We start from the raw sequence: 21381 nt of genomic DNA, 5'->3' as shown, positions 1-21381 counted from the left end.
TACTCTGCCGTTTACTCTCCGGCTCGTAATGATGTATCCGTGTTTCGTCACCAGTGATGATTCTGTCAAAGAAGATCGTTCGTTACCATAGCGATCCAAATCTTTTTGGCAGATGTCCAAGCGCGTTTGTTTACGCAACTGTGTGAGTTGTTTTGGGACCCATCTTGCACAGACTTTATGAAACCCAAGTCTGTTTTGGATGATTTCGTAGGCAGAACCGTGACTAATTTGCAGACGATATGCCACTTCATCGATAATTACTCGTCTGTCTAAGAAAACTGTGTCATGTGCACGCTCAATGTTTTCCCCATTTGTGGTGGTAAACGGTCGTCCGGCTCCTTCGTAGTGCATAACACTAGTGCGACCGTTTTTGAATTTTACAATCCCTTCGTAGATACTCCGTTGCGGCAACACACTGTTCCCGTACTGTACCGAAAATCTTCGATGAATTTCGGCCCCTGATACACCTTCCAACCACAAAAAACGTATCACTGAACTCTTTAGTACTCTTCTTTAGTACAAACAGAAAGCGGAGCAGCCATGGTTAACGGCAGAGCGCGGTAATGGAACTAACCTAGCAGCGTCAAACCTGCACAGGCATAACAACAATTAAACCACGCATGCGTCATCTACGCAACACGACAGTACTACCAACATAAACAAAACATAACTAAATTGCGGATAATAATTGACTTACCCTCATAGTAAATAAAATAATAACAATTTATTTATGTTACCATGAGTAGGGAAATAAGAATATAAGACGGGAAGGAGAGAATTTCATCAAAACATACTTAAAGACCTCGTTAAATCTACATGAACCTGAACATCTTACTGGCAGAGAAATGGGCACACCATTTGTTTTCATACCTGATGGGTTTCCACTGACGGGAATAATCTAAAATTTTTACTTTATTAATTTAAAAATAAGATCGTCAAACATATTTATATATAAAGGATATCTGGAACACGAAGAGAATATGAAAATGTATTTGAACTATTAATTTCTGTTTTAAGGAGGTTACATTAAATTGTTCATCTCGTACAAGAGAATATAAAAAAATATATTTTGATTTTGCGTGTTCGCAAAATATTTTTACAAAATGTTACCTTACTGGAATGTATAATTTATCTTCTAAAAAAGATCGATTACGAAAATTTAAACAATCGAATAACAATCGTCTCACTATAATGTCAAATAAACTAACAGCTTTGTAAACATACCAAAAACACAACACTTTTTTTAAGGTATTTTATAAATTAGGAAGGAATTTACGCAGTATTTTACAACTATTCATGACAGCATAAAGTGACCAAATCATATCACGACGTTCTCCCGGGACTTTCCTAACCTATTCTACTCGTGAAAATAATGGAAAAAATTATATAAACATTTGCTCTAAAATGCTTCGTTTGCAAGTTACGTTTAGTGAAAGATTTCGCTCGGATTTCAGCTATCATGTGAAATGAGGTCGTACTAGAATATTTAAGACATTTATTAAGGGACAAAATTACTGAGCTGATGGTTTTTAACATGAAAAATCGAATAAAAACGGTTACAGAACCGTATCTGCAATATTTTTCGAGAAGTCTGGCGTAAAAACCCAATAAATTGTGGTAAAAAATCCTTAATGTACTTTACAGAATGATTTACAGGATTAAAGATAAATATTGCGCATTACTGATCACCTGTTATTTTATTACCAATTTTGAAATAATAAATTTTCAAACATTTTATTGAATTTGTCATTAATAAGTAATTTTTATTTATTTACTTTTATTTTACAAATTTGTAATTTCTAGTTTTTTTTTTAATAACAACTTTTAACACTAAATTTTGTTTTTTTTCTTCAATTTTTCACATCACCGAAAAAAATTAGTTCTTTTTCTGGTAAATTAGCAATTAACTGTTTTTAGACAAAATTCGAATTTTTCTAACTTTTTTTTGTTTTATTCAACTTATAACATTTTGTTGAGAATTAAATTCACTATGAGTTTTGTTTAAAAACTTTATATGTTTCATTACCCATTTAATACAGTTATTGTACGTCAAATTTAAAAAAAAACAGGTTTTTTTCCCACCAATTTATTGGTTTTCACCCCAGATTTCTCAAAAGTTACTGCAGATAAGGTTCTGGAACCTTTTTTATTATATTTTTTGGTTAAAACCCATTAGAAATGGTTAATTCTGTCCCTTAATTAACGTCCTAAAAGATTCAGTACGACCTCATTTCACCGAAAAATTCGAAATCTGAGCGAGTCGTAACTCGCAAACGAAGCATTTTAGGACAAATGTTTATTTGAATTTTCCATTATTTCCACGAGTAGAATAGGTTATGAAAGTCCCGGGAGAACTTCGTGATACATACAATCTGTATATTAAGCGTATTAAGTTACTAAAAATGAGCTTTCGATATTAATCTTAAAATGTTTTAAGATAACTTTAAAATACATTTGTTTTTCGCTTCGTGTTCGTCCCTATTTTCTATATATTTTCAAGCTGAAATTACTTTAAAGGTTTTTGTATTCTAAATAGAATACAAAAACCTTTTTAATATATTTTTTAAAGTCTTAAAAAATGTAAATGAAACCCGTGTTCTATTGACGACATAGTAAGAGATTATTTGCACTAAAACAATAAAGGTGGAGTGGGTACGAACTGATCGAAATAAGAATAAAGAGGAAAATAGAAAAAGAAATTGCAAAGCAATTCGCGATGTGGTCCACGGTAGTGAGTGTATCTGCAACACGCAAGCAACTGCCAGCTATATGAAAAAAACGGAATACAGTCGCGTCATTTCCACCCACATGATGGTTAAACAATTTTAGCAACACGTTGGCTAAAATATTTCCATATCTACAAGTATCTTGGATTTAGAAAAAGGTTCAAATGCAAACATATATTACTAATAAATAATTTAGTAGCACAATATAATCTATATATATAAAAATGTTAAGTTCGTTTGTGTACGGATTCAAAAACTCAAGATGTTCTGCATCAATGGAGCTCAAATTTTAGCACGATATATAAACCGCATGAAAGATTGTTTTCATCTATTTTTAATTTGGAAATGTAAACAAAGGAAAACCAAACAGATCAATGCAAGATGGGCGCTGGCAAACACATCGACCAAATTTTTTTGAATTATATTTAACAGCTAAAACATCTGTATTTTATTAAAAAAAACACCAAAACAAAAAGAAAAGCCACCAAGAAGGATGACTTACAGTAAATAAATTAAAACACCCAACTTTCTTATAGCCCAGATAGACTTAAGACTATGCAAACAAAAAAAGTTGAAATAACCAAATACGTAGAAAATAATATCCCTACATAATGACCAAAAAATCCTTTGTTAGGTTATTTTTTTACATATATATGACCAAACAATTGTTTTTTGGTCATTTAGCGTTCTTTGCTATGTAAAAGCAAAGAACAAAATTCACAAATAGTAACACTGAAACCACACAACTAAGTATTCGTTTTTTTTGTTTTTTCTAACCTCCGAAACCACCGTTATGCATTGCTTCAGATGATGATATGAATGATTTATAGCGTATGAAAATGCCATGCCTGACCGGGATTCCAACTCGGAACCACCGGATTAAAGTCCGAGACGTTAGCACTCGCGCCAAGGAGGACGGCAAACATATTCGTTAGGAGCCGAATAAAAACACGACTTACCAATATGGCGTTGTGTGTCAAACCAATTTTATACAGACTATAATTACTTTTAATACCCGAAACCCTGTGCATTGATTGAACATTAACTTAAACCTCTTCAAAAATTATTCCTTTTGAACTAAGCCACATTTTGACATCATTGTTTTTCTATAACACGGCTGGAATTCTTTTCGTTTAATGATAAGAAGCGTTGTCGAAGAAAATAACTCAATTCTCTTCCAAAGGACATAATACACCGCTAAACTATTTCTAAATAATTCAAATTCATGTAATTTTTTTACGAATCGCGTTTCTATCAAAATCTCACCTTTTTCTCAATTAACCTGCGGGGTTTTGTTTTGTTTGGAGACCGTAATTCATTAGTAGAATCATACTCAAGAATCACGTTGTACACTGCAGCAGCACAACTCCTACTTACGTTAGCAGTTTATTAACATCTGAAATCAACGCCGTTTGATTATTCTGTAATTTGTAAGCATTACTCTGCTTTTATAAGCATTTAAAATGATGTGTTTTTTCGCACGACTTAAGGGCTTTTTTTCGCAGCCCACAAATCTTTATTTATAAAAATGTTAAGTTCGTTTGTGTACGCTTCAAAAACTCAAAATGTTCTGCACCGATTGAGCTCAAATTCTAGCACGATATATAACCCGCATCAAAGATTGTTTTTATCTATTTTTCGCATCAGTCACATACCCGCGACCGCGAGATAACAGTTTTTTTAACGGTCAGCTGTGTACCAGTGACCGCGCCATCTGCCGGAAGCGAGGAGAACACTCGCCATACTAGCTAACGACAATCGCAGTCACATATGAAACAATACTTGTTCCCAATTACATTGTTTATAAACAAAAAAAAAAAAAAACGTATCCACTTGCATCTGATTCAGATTATTATACAATCTGAATTAAATATTCACTTTAATCGAGGTACTTTTGTGTGATCGTGTTGTGATTGAGCTGCGCCTTTCACCAAGCTCTGAATTTATTAGAAAACGACCGACCAACAGTGGGATATATGTATTAATGACGCGTGCAACACTGCACATCCAAACCAAATTCGCGCATTATTCGCAATTATATTGACCGCTTGCTTCCCTTCATCTCCCACAGAGTTATGGGAAAGATATCGATCGCATATGGCTGAGGATATTTTGCATAGAGTACGCCTAGAAAATACCAATATGACCGTGGAATTTACAGAAGGCATTTACAATAAACCATTGATAAATATTAAGACAAGAGCTTAGCTATTGCAAATAAAGTTCTTAGTCAATTAGGAATGCCAGCACCCACCCGAGCTGCGAATGCTTCATTTGAAGTGGATTTACGCCGTGAACAGAGTTACAACATTGGTGATCTTCAGTCATATGTCCAATCAAATATTCCCAAATTAACGCGTGAACAGAAAGGCATTTATGATCGCATAATGCAAATGATAAATGACGGAGTTGGGAGGACCTTCTTCTTGGATGCGCCAGGAGGAACTGGGAAAACATTCCTCATTAGATTGATTCTAGCAACGGTTCGATCAAAAAATGACAATTATCCTGTTGCGGAATATTAATCAGCCAAAACTCTGCAACGGCACGCGACTTGCAGTTAAGAAATTGATGAATAACGTAGTGGAAGCAACGATTTTAACGGGGCCTTTCAAAGGTGAAGATGTCCTCATTCCTCGAATACCCATAATCCCGACCGATACACCATTTTAATTTAAAAGATTGCCATTTCCAATTCGATTGGCATTTGCAATCACAATCAATAAAGCTCAAGGTCAATCTTTAGAATTGTGTGGTTTAGATTTAGATGCGGATTGCTTCTCACATGGGCAACTGTATGTTGCGTGTTCCCGAGTCGGCAAACCAGATAGCCTTTATATCTACGCAGACAGTGGAAAAACAAAAAAATATTGTATATCCTCAAGTATTGCAAAATTAGACTTCTATGAAACGTATGCTTTGTTTTGTTTCTCATTTCTCATCCATGCAACCACAATGTGCCAAAGCGAAGCGTGGCGGGTAGAGCTAGTTATTTATAAAGATTAATTTTTCCCCTAATTGCTTAATTATTCACTTTCTTTTCTGTTAAGCGCTTTGGCAGAGATAAAAAAAGCTAGAAAAGTACTGCATGTTTTTCCCTACAATGCCGGTCAATATGTTTTGCACAGCTTCATTGCAAAATCTTTTTGCAAACATTAAAAAAAAACTTGTGTTTCACAAAAAAATTAATAGAGAACTGTTTATGAAGTAATGAAAAAAATTGCTTTTCATTTTGGAAGTGGAATATAATATAGGTACCAAAGCTATTTTAATCTTATTAGCCCTTTAACTGATGAAGAAGAGTAAAAAAAATAAAAATTAAGAGTTAGAACAAAAAAAAAAAAAAATTAAGAGGTGGGAAATAAATTTTAAGAAAAATATTTCTAAAAAAATATATTTATGTATAGATTAAACTTAACTAATCTGCTTAAGTAAATTTTCTCTAAATATAACAACCCCTTTAATAAAGGTAAAAATAAGAAAAAAAACTTTTGAAAAACTATTTTGCATTTTGGGTCCGGGGTCTATAACTTTAAAAAAATGTACATTCGTTGATAGCTCTGTACATGCAGTGTAAACTTTCAAAAGATTTTTGAAAAATATTTAAACCGAAGGGAAACGAGCAAAAAAAAAAAACAAAAAAAAAACATTCCAATTTTAAGAGATATGGGATGATCTTTCTGAAAAAAATACTTTTTGAATTATTTATATTTGTGTTATAGGTAACAAATCTGTTTTTATAATCTTTTGTCTAAAATGTCACTGAAGAAAATCGCGGTATCCCCCTTAATGAATTTTGAAAAAAAATGACCATATTATTGATCAATTTTTAGGTCATTGATCATATTTATCAATATCCCATAAATAGAAATATTTGAGCCAAATTTGAAAAAATCGGTTTGATTAACCCTGAAATATAAGGGCAAAAACAGTGCGACACACGAGTACGCACTTCCATACCATCTTTTTTTAGTCTAGATGAACTAGTTGGATCCTAAAACGTAAATATCTGCAAAAAAACCCCGACATTCCATTTTTGACATGATCACCATACTTGCTTCTTTAATCTAGTAGCTATTGTATCTACAATCGCCGGGAAGTAAAAATAATAAAGTAGAAAAAATTAATTTGTATAAATAAATATATACATATACATAATTTATACATATCTCAAAACCTAATCGTACAAAATTAAAATTTTACAGGAGAGTTCCACTCAAGTTATAAGCAATGTTTAAGGAACAATTTTAAAATATTCATTCTCAAAGTATGAATTAGTCGGATATTATTGTCTTTGTAATGACAAAGATCAACACGTCTGAAGTTAGGTTCTAGTAGTCGGATATTATTGTCTTTGTAATGACAAAGATCAACACGTCTGAAGTTAGGTTCTAGAACTTTACAGAGTCTATTTTCATTGTTTACTATAAACACAGATTTATTAAATGTAAAAAAAGTGCACAGAAAAACGTGGGGAACATAACTAAAATTTTGTGAAACCATGCTGCTCTTATATCTCGGTGACAAGTATCATCGCTGGGAGGAGGCAACTTTGGGACTGATGGACTGCCTACGGTGGGTTGGGTGCGTTTCGTACGCGTCCGGTTGCGGATGGGCGTTCCTCCGTTGATTCCCTCAGGACTTCACCGTTTCGCTATTGTCTTATAACAGTCGATCCTGCAAGTACCACCGGAGACTGTGTAATGCTTCTTGGCGGTCCGGTCTTTGCGTGTTGCCGAAGGGGAGGGGTTTTAGTCGGTGACACTGTCGACTGTGCGGGGGGACAACGGCTGGTAGAACTTTCCTCTCCTCTTGAAGTAAAAGAAAAAAAATTAATATAATTATATACAACTAAACTGAAAAAAACATCACAAATCGTTAATTTTAATATTTTACAACAAAAAGTTATTTTAAAACAGTCGACAGAAGTTTGAAAAAAGCACAACTTACTATAATAAAAAAAATCACGCATGTCTTAAATCTGGTTTAAGTTAAACAATCTTCAACAGCTACAAAGAAAAAAATATATACTTCTGAACTAAGCTGAACACGCCGAGCAACATTATTTGTTACCCACAGGTTTCCACAGAAGGAGATAAGAGGAATGAGTATTAAACGGTTAAGGGACAAATGCGTCAATCTACTTGTTTCTCAAATCTTAAAGAACAAACTGGTGTAAGTTATACGTTAAACAATACAATAATTATTATTATTATCGTAAGAAAAACACAGAATAATAAGTAAAGAAAGATAATCGTTAAAATATATCACCGGTTCAAATAATACAATATATATAATAAAACAAGAGACAAATAAGTTAAACACCGATAAATATATTTAATGCTAATTTCTTTTCTGATGCAACATACAATTGTATGTACCGATGAATCTTAAAAACCGTTCTATCTTTTTAAAAGTGGCAGCTACTACGGTGGTTTCCTCGCACCTAACATGTACTAACTGCATTAATAATTATCACATTATTCAGTAAACGAGTTTTTCGCATGACATGAATTTATTTCTTCTCTATCTGCAACTTATCTTTTGACCGTTCGTGATATCTCACACCCACTACCTGACATGACTGTAAACTGTACCGTAACAAAATCTGAATTTTATTAGCTGACCGATCGTCTACGATCAAATATAATTATTTACTCTGAAACAAAAAATAAAGTACTTATAATAAACAACATGACATTTTAATCTATATTTTTAAGTTGTAACCACATTTGCATATAACGTTTATCTAAATAAAAAAATAAAACCTATTTAAGGTACGCTTTTTTAACAGAACTGACAGTTCATTAAAAACAAACATAACAATGCATCCGGCTTTTTAAAATAAACTTCCTTGTAAATACTCAAGTATGATTACAAAATGGCAACACTAAGAACTAAATTACGTCATTTATCAGTATTAATGGTATTCTATTTTTCCTTATTTAGAAATGAACGAATTTACCGAAGCTATAATCTTGTTAAAATTAGATTAAAATGATTTATAACTGCTATAGATATATAAAAATAATGTTACCATATATCATTGAAAATAATTTTAAATTAAATCAGTGAATACGAATGTGTTGTTGCTTTTTATACCTTCAGTCAAGTTATCTTTGTTGCACTTTTCTACTTCGCTAAATTTATTTCAATTTTTTCATCTGCCTTAATATTTTTAATAACTTTTTTTTATTATTTAAATATTCTAATTACTGTTTCCCTTTAAGTTCTGGTTACCTCCGTTACTCTCTTCAATTAATAAATTAATTTATCCTGGAAGCCTATTAATAAATGACCAACCAATTTAGGTCAATCCATAAAAGTTTGCTTTATTAGTACTTTAACCCGTCGGGTTGTAAAATCATCATTGACAGCTGATTTGAATATTAGTGGATACCGGTGAAAAATCTCACTTTTCAAATTTCAACGGAAATATCAATTCTGACCATCTCTGAATCCAATTTGACTAGTTTTGGCGTGACGTCTGTACGTATCTCGCACAAATCAAAAATGATTAGCCGTATTATGATGAAATTTTGGATTTAGAACTGTTGCAACATCTAGTTGTGCACCTCCCGTTTTTTATTGCAATCGACTGAACCAAAAGCGTCCAAAAAAGCTCAAAATCCAAAATAAATCTGAATTTGGAACTTTTTTAACTACAGTAAGTCCTCACTGAGAGCTTATAAACGGTATATAACAAGTGGTACTTATTTTCATTGGTTCTAGAGTTATAGCCAAATAAAATTTTAATTAATGAAATGTTTGGGTCTTACAAGGGGAAGGCACCTAGGTTCGAATCGATTTCATCTCCTTTTTTTAACTTTAATTATATTGATTTTATTAATAATTATTAACCCGTGATTGTTAAAAAAAATTTACAACATTTAATAATTCAATAATAACAATTAAAAAAAAAATGAAAAAAAGATCACAGGTTATTAATGAAATAAATTTTATGTATTTTAAAAATGTGTATATGCAATTTAATAGTGATAATAGTGAATTAATGTGATACGCATCATTTCGTTTATTTGTTTTTTTGTTGCCGATCATTTAATCGCACTTTGGTTTGATATAATTCTTCTGATCTTAATTTGAGTACACGTTCTCTAGTTTTCAAATTTTCTCTCTTTATATTCATCATGCTCTCTTAATATTTTTATTCTTTCTTTGGTTTTAACAGTTTCTTCCTCTTTATATTCTTTTCTCATCTTCTCTTAATGTTTTTATTCTTTCTTTGTTTGCAACATTTTTTCCTGTTTATTTATTATTTTTTTTGATTTGCAAGATTTTCTAATTTTTTAACATTTTCTAATCTAGTAATAAGATCTATCTTAAATAGTACTTTTGTACTTTTCTTCTAATAATAAATTTATTTTTTCTTTCGCATCCTTTCTCCACTTCGTTATTAATTATTATTACGAAACACAGAACGTAATTTAATAAGTTTCATTAAAACACATAGTTCGGAAAAAAACAATTTTTTACGTAGTTTGAAATATTAGGTTTTTTTTTTAACGGCCATCATAATGAAACCGCCCATCAGAAAAATTTACAGACGACAGATAAATCTGAAAGTTCTGTTCTTAAATCTACTTACAAATCGAAATAATTTTTTATTTATCTATTAAGAGAACTTAACGGACACTGAAATTACGCTAATACAACAATGCAGAAAACTAAGTTCAAAAGAAAAAAATTAAGTTTTTGTGTAGTTTATTACAATTTTCACAGGTTTAAATTAAACTTTGAAGAATATCGCAAAAAAGAGCACGGTTTAATAAGGTATAAAATTTAATCGTAATTTATGCATATAATATGCAATTTACAAACCAGTGTTTAATTAAATATTTGAAATTCTGAGGATGAAGTTATCCAATAATTCATCTAAATATACACTAAGTAAATTATTTAATCTTATAGAAAGAATAAATTAGCGATTGAATTCTTCAATTTTAGTTTATCAAAGTATTTCTCCAACCTTACCCAGTTTATAAAAAAATAACACAAGAAGTCCGGTTCTTCTTTGTTAAAACTTGATTTTTACAATTATTTATCAAAAAATTAAACTGTAACAGGGATAAATACTTAACTGATTTATTCAAGTTATTTTAATATATTCGTTTTAAGTAATCTTTATAAATTTTGTTGATATACAATTATTTTATTACTTAACATCATGTCAAACATATTAAAAAACTAAGTATGAAAACAATAAATGAAGTGTCAACAAACAGAGTTAAAGGTAAATCTCAGGCGATTGTACATTAATTAAAATTCTAAAACAATCAAAAAACCTAAAAACAACGAAGCTGTTATCTACTTCTATTTTCCATGATTAATATGTTTAAATTTCACTAACAATAATCGTACAATCAATCCTACCCCACTAACGGCATTTGTATGTGTATCTGTTTGCGCGTCCCCATTAGCTTAGCATCGGAATGTACCGATCACTAGCGGAAAATCCCGATTCATTACTACATGCATCAAGGTTTAGATACGTACTTGTTGCTGACCTCCATGGCGCGAGTGGTAGCGTCTCGGTCTTTCATTCGGAGGATCCGGGTTCGAATCCCGGTCAGGCATGGCATTTTCATACACACTACAAATTATTCATTTCATTTTCTGAAGCAATACCTAACGGTGGACGCGGAGGTTAGACAAAAAAAGTGTATACTTGTTATATATCGATATAACGCATATATATCAGTGTTTTGGGAAGATTTTGTACTTTTTAACGGATTCCAAATTTTCGGACGAAAATCGCAAATATCTCGAAAACGGTCTGCCCTAGCGCTCTGAAAAATTGTTCGACCCCCTCCGCTCGCAGCGGTATCCGTTGGATGATAATATTTTCAAGTGCCCCCGGGGCGCCGTCCGTAATATCTCAGCAACCGCTCGTCCGATTTTCACGATTCAAACGGCGTATGTATCAGCAGGTCGAACGCTAACTGTTAAACGTATCCGGTACGCTCTAGATCGACCGGATCTTGGTTATCCGGGAATTAAATCGTTTAGCTCTACGTTTCGATTGCATTCACCCACTGTAAAACGTACTGATCCGATCTTTCGCTAAATACGCTTAAACCTGTGCGCTACAGCAGTCTAGTATCATTGGTTTGCTTGGCATTTCTCCAACCACCACCCCATTCGGTCGCCCTAAAGCATAAGATACCGCCATCTACCGCCGTTTGTGGCACAGTAGCCGTCTGTGCCACAAACGGCTACTGAGCCTCTAAACAGTTTAGCGACCAGTGTCCTAACTCGCTCGTAGATCTAACCTAAAAGCGTGAGTGGAATAAGCATGGTACCATACACTACTCGCTTGTGTGTCCCACCGCCCACTTGTCATATATCACTAACATGGGTAGGCGTATCCCGTCAACTACTAAAACATATATGACAATCAATAATTAAATTTATCTAATGAAAGACAGCAATTCGCTGCCACGCCTAGGCCGCTGAATGTCGGCAAGTATCTGTGTGCTAGAGCAGTTGTAAAGTATAATCTTATGAAGTAAAAAAAAAAAAAAAAAAAACACCACTTAAATTAAACGGACTAAAATGGAAAAAAAATTTAGGGCGATATCTGAGAATGGATCTGACAACAAGCTTTGATGGAGATATGTAAGATTATGTGAAAATCATAGCTTCAAATTAAAAATTTAAGGTATTTGCCAGTTTTTTCTTATGCGTGATGAATGGCCTAAAGAGTATAGTGCAAACACGCATAATTTTTACATATCACCAACAAAGCTTGTCAAATCCATTCTGAAATTCCGTCCTACAATTATTTTTTAACTTTTAGTGCGTTTAATTTAAGAGTGGTGTTTAAAATTTTTTATTTATTTATGCGATATTTTTTCTTCATAAAATAATGAACTATAACCAAAGAGTAGGCACCGGAATGTACCGATTACTAGCGGAAAATCCCGATTCGTTAATATCAATTTCTTATTTAACTTTCGTAATATCAATTTTCATCATTCAAAAAAAAAAAAAACATTTTTACACAACAGGTAATCCAGTTTTGGACACCTAACAACCATTCCGAGACGCCACCCGCCAAGGCAACGGATTTTTATGTACTTTTTATGTACCGCCACATCCGGACATTCGTCCGGATGTGGCGGTACATAAAAAGTAAAACTAGGTAAAAACTAAAATAATAAAAATGAAATAAAATATAAAACTAATACAATGAAACCTCTACAAAACGAAATTTCCAAAAAACGGAAACCTCCTTAAAACGTACGGTTTCTCATGTCCCAACATATTTTTATAGAAATTAATCTCTTCAAGACGGGAAACTCCGCAATACGGAATCGGAAAAGAAACATAAATTTTACTTTTAATTTTACATATTAATCTTGTCCCGTAAGACGGAAAGGAAATTACGAAAAAAGATTGTAAATTCCTACGATTTGCAAATTATAAATCCAGTAGAAATGATTATTACAATAATTCAATATTGTAATTGTTGTTTATCTAACAATCAATTTTCAGGTGAGGCTAAAGATGTAGACAAAAGAAATAGTTATCGACTGGAAAAATAAAATTAAAAGAAATAACCGCAGGTTATGAATCAAAAAATATCGGTAACTGCGATGAACCGGTTTATTTTTTCGAAGTTTACCGAACAAAACACACTGCGTTTCAAAAATGAAAAGTGTATTGGAGGCAAACAATCCAAAGAAAGACTGTTCTGGTATGTGGTTTTGCGGATGGCACGTTGCTTAAACCGTTGGTGATAGGCAAATCTTGGAAGCCTTGCTGTTTCAAAAATGTCGTTCAGTTACCACTGGAATGGTTCGCAAAGAAAAAGTCTTAGATGACGTCTAACATAATAGAAAAATGTCTACATAATTTAAATCAAAAAATGGTTAATGAAAATAGAAATATTCTACTGTTTTTAGACAATGCGTCGTGTCGCCCTCGTGGAAATTATTCTAACGTAAAACTTATGTTCTTTCCTCCAAACACAACTACTGTAACTGAACCGATGGATCAGAGGGGTTATTAAACCATAAAAATTCATTATCGGAAACACATTCTGCAGTCGCTAGTCGCCAATATCGAGCCGCAAACACGTGACAATATATATACACTACGAACAAGCAATAACGAAAATAACAAGCAATATCATGAAAATTTCTATTAGAAATCTAGAGATTTTCGAAATACTATTTCGAATCAATCAATACAAAATTGTAAAAAACCTACATTAATTTAGTTTTATGTTTCGACATGTTATAAATATAAAAAATAATGCATAATTTAATACAAAATCGATTTTTCTTCGATAATATTTTGTCTTTATTTTCGCAACACAATTTAATCTCATTGCCAGTTAGAAAATAATGAAAAAAGAAGAAATTATTGGGCAGGATATTTATAAATATTAGCTAAACGTTTCTATATGTCGTCATGCAAGGAGGTGCAATTATGCAATTAATACAACAGCTAATTTTATACGAACAGACGGCCAAGGGTTACATAATGTTAGCAACAATTTTTTAATCAACAACCCCATGTTTTCTCTTACGGGTTGTACACTTATACGACCTTTACTTAATGTTTCTATACGTACTGTAAGATTTCTTGAGGATGTATTATCGAACGACCGATGATTAGCTATTTCAATTTGTGCTGTATTTCATTAAACCACTGAGAGACTATGGACACAGCCCACTTCTACTTATTGGTCGGAGGAGGGGCGAACGAAGCACAATCCGACCACCTGTTATTAAATAATTCAAGAACATGTTACAATTTATCGAACGACAGTGATTTCTAATTTAGTTAATTTATATCACGGTGTAAATAGCAAACGCGAACAGTTACACGTCTTGTACATCCACTCGCAATTAATGCAAGGTCATTTCTAGAAGTTCAATTTCTTTTTTTATTTTACATGCGAGCTGTCTATTTGTTTTAATAGTTATTTACATTAAAATCCACATTATGTTACTACTGCTGACCTTCGTGACAAAGTAGTAGCGCCTCTATTTTACACCCGTAGGGTTCAGAGTTTGAATCCCAATCAGGCTTGGCATTTTTCATACGTAATAAAATTTATCTCTAGGGATTACGGAAATTGTTATTAGACGTTAGCCTGTAATCGCAGTTGCGTAAAATATTCAAATGTACATTTACGAAGTTTATCCAATATCGACATTAAAATTTAACATATCTCAATTAAATAAATGTGAAAAAATTAAACATATTCGCAATATAGTTGCAAAACCTTTTTTTTGAAGATAATTTTCACAAACTTATAAAACAGAAAAATATGTACGTATACTACACGTATATCTGAATTGAAACTGTCAAGGACTGAAGTTCACAAAAATAGCAAGATAAAAAACGAGTTGCAAAATCACAAAAAATGATGAATCGTTATCAAAAAAAAAAAAAAATCTAAAATCGTTATCATCACTCATTATTTTTCCCATAGAGACCAACGTAACATAATTACGTTAATAAAACGATTGCTTTCATAAAAAAATTTATTCCATAGATTTAAAAAGATACTAGAAAAATGAAAAGAACCGAAGATTTCTATGCTACATAATTAGTTATCGGCCAGCTCCATTTTGTATGAGATTGTAGCATCTCAAGTATCTTTTTTCTGAAATGTTCCGGGTTTAAATTTTGGTTACAGACAGAATTTTTCACACTAATTTCTCATTTCATTCTCTAATAATTTGGAAGTTAGAAAGGGCTTAACATTGTATAAATCTTTCCAAATCTTTACCATTTAACACAAAAAATCAATGAGAAAAACTGACATAAATGATACAAGAAATTAGTTTCACCTAAACGAATTGTTTGGAATAAAGCTATTCAAATGTAAAGAGACCTTTTCTGATCCAAAGTATCGTTCTAAACCCGCAAGCAAGAAACAGATGTATATTACGCGACAAATTTGGTTTCATCATGCTGTTCATCCCTGGGTATGAACAGGAAAATCCTTCTAGATATAAAACAAAGCTATTATGATCACAAGACAGATATAAACCATTAAATTACAATTACTCTTTACTGTAATACAGGTAAACAGAATCACACCGTACTTCTGTTGAGAAATTGCAGGATTAAAGATGTTATCTCGATCGGTCATATCTTTCCTTTTACCCAACGGATTGAATCTTGGTTACTTTTAAAAATGTCTATCTGTAGCCGATAAGCAAGTCCATATACTTTTGTGTATAATGTACAGTTTTCTGAGAGGAAAATATTTTCTTGGAAAGAGAGAAATTTATAACGGTTGCAGGAAAGAAAGAAATCAACAATAAGTTATGAAAGAATCAAGCTTTAAATGGTACAGAGGAGGGAAATAACGTTCAGGTAAGTGTATTTGTTAACGGGGAACAGAAAAAAAGGATATGCAATGTTTCAATAATTATTTTTAACTTTCATACTGACTGTCACAAAAAAGAAAGATAAAGATTGTTAAGTAATAAGTATCGATATTACTTACATTATTTCTAAATTCAGTGGTATAAAGTACATCTTTATCAATAATAAATACAATTACATTAATACGAAAATCAATAAATTTATAAGTTAAAAAGCAAAGCTAGAATAAGGTTCATCAGGATTCTAGGACTTTAATGAATAAAATCCGTATTTATTTGCGGGGAGAAAGAAAAGATTCTTTTATTTTTTAGGAAACTTAAGTATTTTTGCAGTAGTCCCAGTATAAGGTAAAGTCTCACAAAAAAAATTTTATTTACATAAAACTAATTATTCTATAATTTGATATTTAGACCACCCAGCTAGTTGTTATAATATTAATCAATCATTCTACTTGTCAAATAAATTAAGACTACATTTAACAACTTGAATTAAATGATTAAATATTTATAAAGCATTACAACAAAAATTAGTTAAGTAAAACAAAATTGTAAGCTAAGATTCTCCAGTTAACATAATAAATGAAACGATAGAAAATGTGTTAATACATTAACAAAACAAAACTAATTGAACATTAGTTATACTAAACATTTTTTTTATTTAAAACAACCAAAATAAATTAATCCTCAATTTTAATTTTTAAATTAAATTGTTAGTCTACAAAATACAATTGAAAATTAATTTTTAAAATAATATAATCGATATTATTGATTTTTTATTTATTAATTTAGCGTATGGAAGCAAAACAACACCAATTACAGTCAAAAATTACAAAGATTTAACAAATTAATATAAGCTACTGATTCTGGAGTCGCTATCAGAAAATCTTCAGGATTCCCTTCATAAGCTGTCCTAGGGCAAACTTCTGTGATGTGTTTAACAGTTTGATTTCACCACACTCACAAAGGGGCGTCGGTGTTTTATCCCATTTATACAGGAAATAGGCGCACCTACCGTGCTGAGTTCATTTCTGTTTACCGTTGACCATGTCTTACGAGGCAAGTCAAAACTCGGCGGTCTTTGAGTAATACATGGGATTTGGTTATTCTGCTTTGTGGTCCATTCCTGACGCCAGGCGTCAGTTAGGTTAAATCCGTCCTCTGTGGCAGCAATTGCTGCTTTGATAGGTGGCTTTCTAGATCGAAGGCGACCATGATTGGCATCCTCAATGTCCTCATGTATCGGTAGGTTTCGATTGTCCATAATCTTCTTGTACTCTTACAAGAGCGCTCATACGGCGCAGGTTTGGGAGTGGTATGGCTCAATACCGGGAGCCATTCCACGGGAGTAGACCTGATAACCCCGTCAATCATTCTCATAGAATGAGCATCAATTAAGTTGAGCATCAATTCTATGAACATAAGGGCTGTAAAGCCACACTGGCACACAATATTCAGCAGCCGAGAAGACGACGTTCAGAGCCGATGTGCGCAAAGTGGAAGCCGATGCTCCCCACGTTGTTCCACAGAGCTTATGTATAATGTTGTTTCTCGCTTTCAATTTTTCTGCAGTTTTCATTAGGCGCTCCTTAAATGAAAGCGTTCAATCGTCACGCCTAGGTATTTTGGTGTCTTATTGTGAAAGAGCCATGTATTCTATAGCATTTTAAGCTCCCTATTAGCGAACTTTTTACTCCGATGGAAGCATGACACCTCTGTTTTACTAGCATTTGGTTGGAGGCGCCATCTCCGGAAGACCTTCCCAGTTTCTCCATGTCAGCCATCAGGACCTCCTCCGACTCTTCAAATGATCTATAATTATTGATTAATTAAATCTATATAACAAAAATATATTGAACTTAACAATCAAAACTTAAAAAAGTTAAAAAGTTTTAAATCTGTTAAAAAGTTGGAAAGTATAAAAATATGGATAAATCATTTGTATAAAAATATAGAAGAACTATTCTGGAGTAGAGGGTAAACAACTGCATTTCTTACAATCTGATGGTTCTGCTACAGCTAGAACATCACTGGCAATACTACCCTGAAAACTAAACAGTCAAATAATGAAGTAAGGTAAAATGCTGATGGCAAAACCCACACTCTATAAATTGATTCACATTCATCACCAAATTTAAGGTTATTTGATGTATACAGCTTTCTCTGAGAACAATGATGTTCACTATATAGCCAGTTGCAGCGATGAAAAAAATGGTTTCACATGCAGGGCTTGTATTTTACCGTGGGTTTGACATGCTGAAATACAACTGTAAATTTTATTTGGTGAAAATGGCAACAGGAAACCTCTCAATTCTCACTTTTCCTAACATGACTGGCATGAGCTTCTTGCTATTCTTAGGGTTGACCACGTCATTTTTTGAAGTGACTTGTAATTCATGTCAGGTCACTTTCAACTGTTAATAGTTATGATGTTTATTAACAGAATATATATTACAACCACAACAGCAGTCAATGCGATTAAAAAATTATGGTATTAACTAAACTGAATAGTTTTCAACATAATTTTACTTTGCAATTAATATCATAAACTTAACAAAAGAAATCATAAACTATTACTAACTGTTAACAAAAATGATCAGTAGTAGCAAATGTTATTTTCTAAGATATTATGACTGCAAATAATAAGCAAAAATAAACTAAAAACAAATATTATATTAATTTTGATAATTAGATCACAAAAAAAACTAATAAATTATTTAACATTTTATAATGCAATTACAATAAAATATTTTATGATTATATAATAATAATAATAAACTTTATAACCAGTCACTGATGAGCAAAAGAGTAGTTTATTCGACTTTTATTTTAATTACCACATGCCTGGTGGTTTCCATGCATAGCAGAAGTTAAACAATATACAATAGTATTAATGAAATTGTAAATGCGAATCAAATTGCAGCAAGTATGGGCTAATGGTATACAAATATAACTTTTTAAACAACTCAAACGTAGTGCCTATTCCATTATATTAATTATCACTCAATTAATGAACTGCCAAATAACAAAATAAAAAAACACCAATTCAGAGACATCTTTTGGTTCTTATATCATAACCAGTTTTGACTTTTAATTGTAAATTGTTATAAATATATATATATACTTTTTTAAAGGCATTAAAACAACCTTGAATGATTCTGCAAATAGGCATGGAATGTGAATAGATAAGAAGTGTGCATGCCTACAAACTTGAATTTATCCACCATCAAAAATTAGTACAGAAAAACATTGATAAGTAAGACAAGACAGATATATTACATAGAAGAATAAACAAACAGGCAAGACATGAACCGTTTATGATCTACAAAAGTCATCAGACATGAAAAGTTTTCCTTTTTGATTTAATTTTTACATTGAATATTATTATTAAATTGGTAATACTATTTTTAATATGAAAACTATTTTTTATATGAATTATAATTAAAAGATAATAATAATGATTGTCTAAATACTGAAAAATATGTTTCTCCAATGAGGAACTGGTGTTTATTATTATTATTATTATTTTCTTATACATAATATAAGTAAATATGAAAGTCAATTTATAAATTATTTATTTAAATTTATTATTTTAAATATTAATATTTTTATTTATATAGTCACATCAACAATTAATGTTATTAGCGACTTATGCACGAAATGAAACTATACTGGTAAATCTAGTAGTCTTCAACAAACTCAAGACTAACCATTCCTGAGATATATGGCTAACTAAAACCCAACCATGAAAGAACACTGGTATCTACTATCTAGTATTGAAATCTGAATAAAAGCAACTACCTTTATTAGTATTTGAACCTGAGAACTCTCAATTTTGAAATCAGCTAATTTACAAGTTTACCACTAGACAACCTGGTGGGTTGATTTTTTTAATACTTTAATTCTTTACTAATTGAACTAATAATATATTAGTTTCATTAAAACAAAAAAAATGAGAATTAAAACTTCTTATCAGAAATAATCGATTAATTTCTCAATCCATCAAATCCGCAATTAATATAAACTCATCTGATTCAATGAAGAAAAAAATTGTAATAAGAATGGCATATTTAAATTTTCTTAAAAGTAAAACGTGCACCGAAGGTGATAAAAAGAGTTCTTTTAAATTAATAACTTTAAAAACCAAAACAAAATTTTTATTTTTAACATGTAGTAAATTATAGAGCTATTTTACCATGAAAAATATATTCAACAATACATGTATAAAAGAGGAGTTTTAATTTATTGTCAGTAACTGATCGGTTAACCTTTGTTATCATACTATTTCCAGTGTTATCTTTCAGAATTCTTCTAAGGAGGGTGCAAGATAATAAACATGTAACAAACATTATCTATAATCAATTTGCTTTTAGAGAATTAATTTTTATAATAACAGTTTAAATTGTTAAAATTACCTTAAAACATTATTTTTCCAATCAGTGAATGAACTAACAGGATATATAAATAACTAGTTTATAAGCAATTAATATTATATGGATTTGTATGTATTGTGGGAGTACATCTTTTAGGTCTAAAATTAATTTAGACAACTTTAAAAATTAATATGTAATATTTTATAATAAATATGCAGAATAATAAAAATTATGCCATCGAATTAGCCAGGATACAACAGTTTGGAATCGATGGGAATGAGTTTGATCTTTATCAGTGAAAATTCATATTAACCAGAAGTTACACATTTTTCCATTCCCCAATTCTTATTTATTGTAATAGTATTTGAACATTTAAATTTTATTTATTCAATGAGTTAAAGAAAATATAGAATAAAATACAGTTTATTGTTTTCAAACTTGATACACCCAATTTAAACCATACTAGCAGTAAACTTAGAAGTAGATAGTCGTCATTTTCAGAAAATGCATTATCCACTCCCTGCTTAATACATTATGGTGGGTAAAGAAATGAATCTTATTAATTAAAATGTTTGGATAGCTTACTTCTTATATTTCTGTTTTTTACTTTTTCTAAAAATTATCGTAAAAAAATACATGATCTTCCTAGATCAAACTAGATTATCCAAAAGTTCAATTAATGAACTGTATACAAAACTTAAAAGTAAGAAATTTATATTAAGAAATAAAAGTAATATTTGTTATTATAATGAGCACAAAACCTAAAGAAATAAAATACCATAAGTAAACATTAGAAAATATTCTACAAAATGTTCAAAAGCTGAAAAATTCACAATGAAGGTATAAAAAACATTTACATCAATGTGGAATACAATAAAAATCAAAAGTAAGTTACTTTGCTGATGGCTAATATAC

The 21381-nt window shown here is 31.3% G+C and overlaps 1 protein-coding gene across 9 annotated transcripts in view; it reads right to left on the bottom strand.

Annotated features, from left to right (window-relative positions):
• Positions 1 to 21381, bottom strand: part of Rbcn-3B (WD repeat-containing protein Rbcn-3B) — a 409024-nt gene that overhangs the window by 207751 nt on the left and 179892 nt on the right. The gene's annotated exons all lie outside the window — the stretch shown is intronic.

This window comes from Lycorma delicatula, chromosome 2 (assembly GCF_047948215.1).
Source record: "Lycorma delicatula isolate Av1 chromosome 2, ASM4794821v1, whole genome shotgun sequence".
Lineage (NCBI taxonomy): Eukaryota > Metazoa > Arthropoda > Insecta > Hemiptera > Fulgoridae > Lycorma > Lycorma delicatula.
Note: the sequence above shows the minus strand (reverse complement) of the source record. Positions and strands in the feature narration are given on the sequence as shown.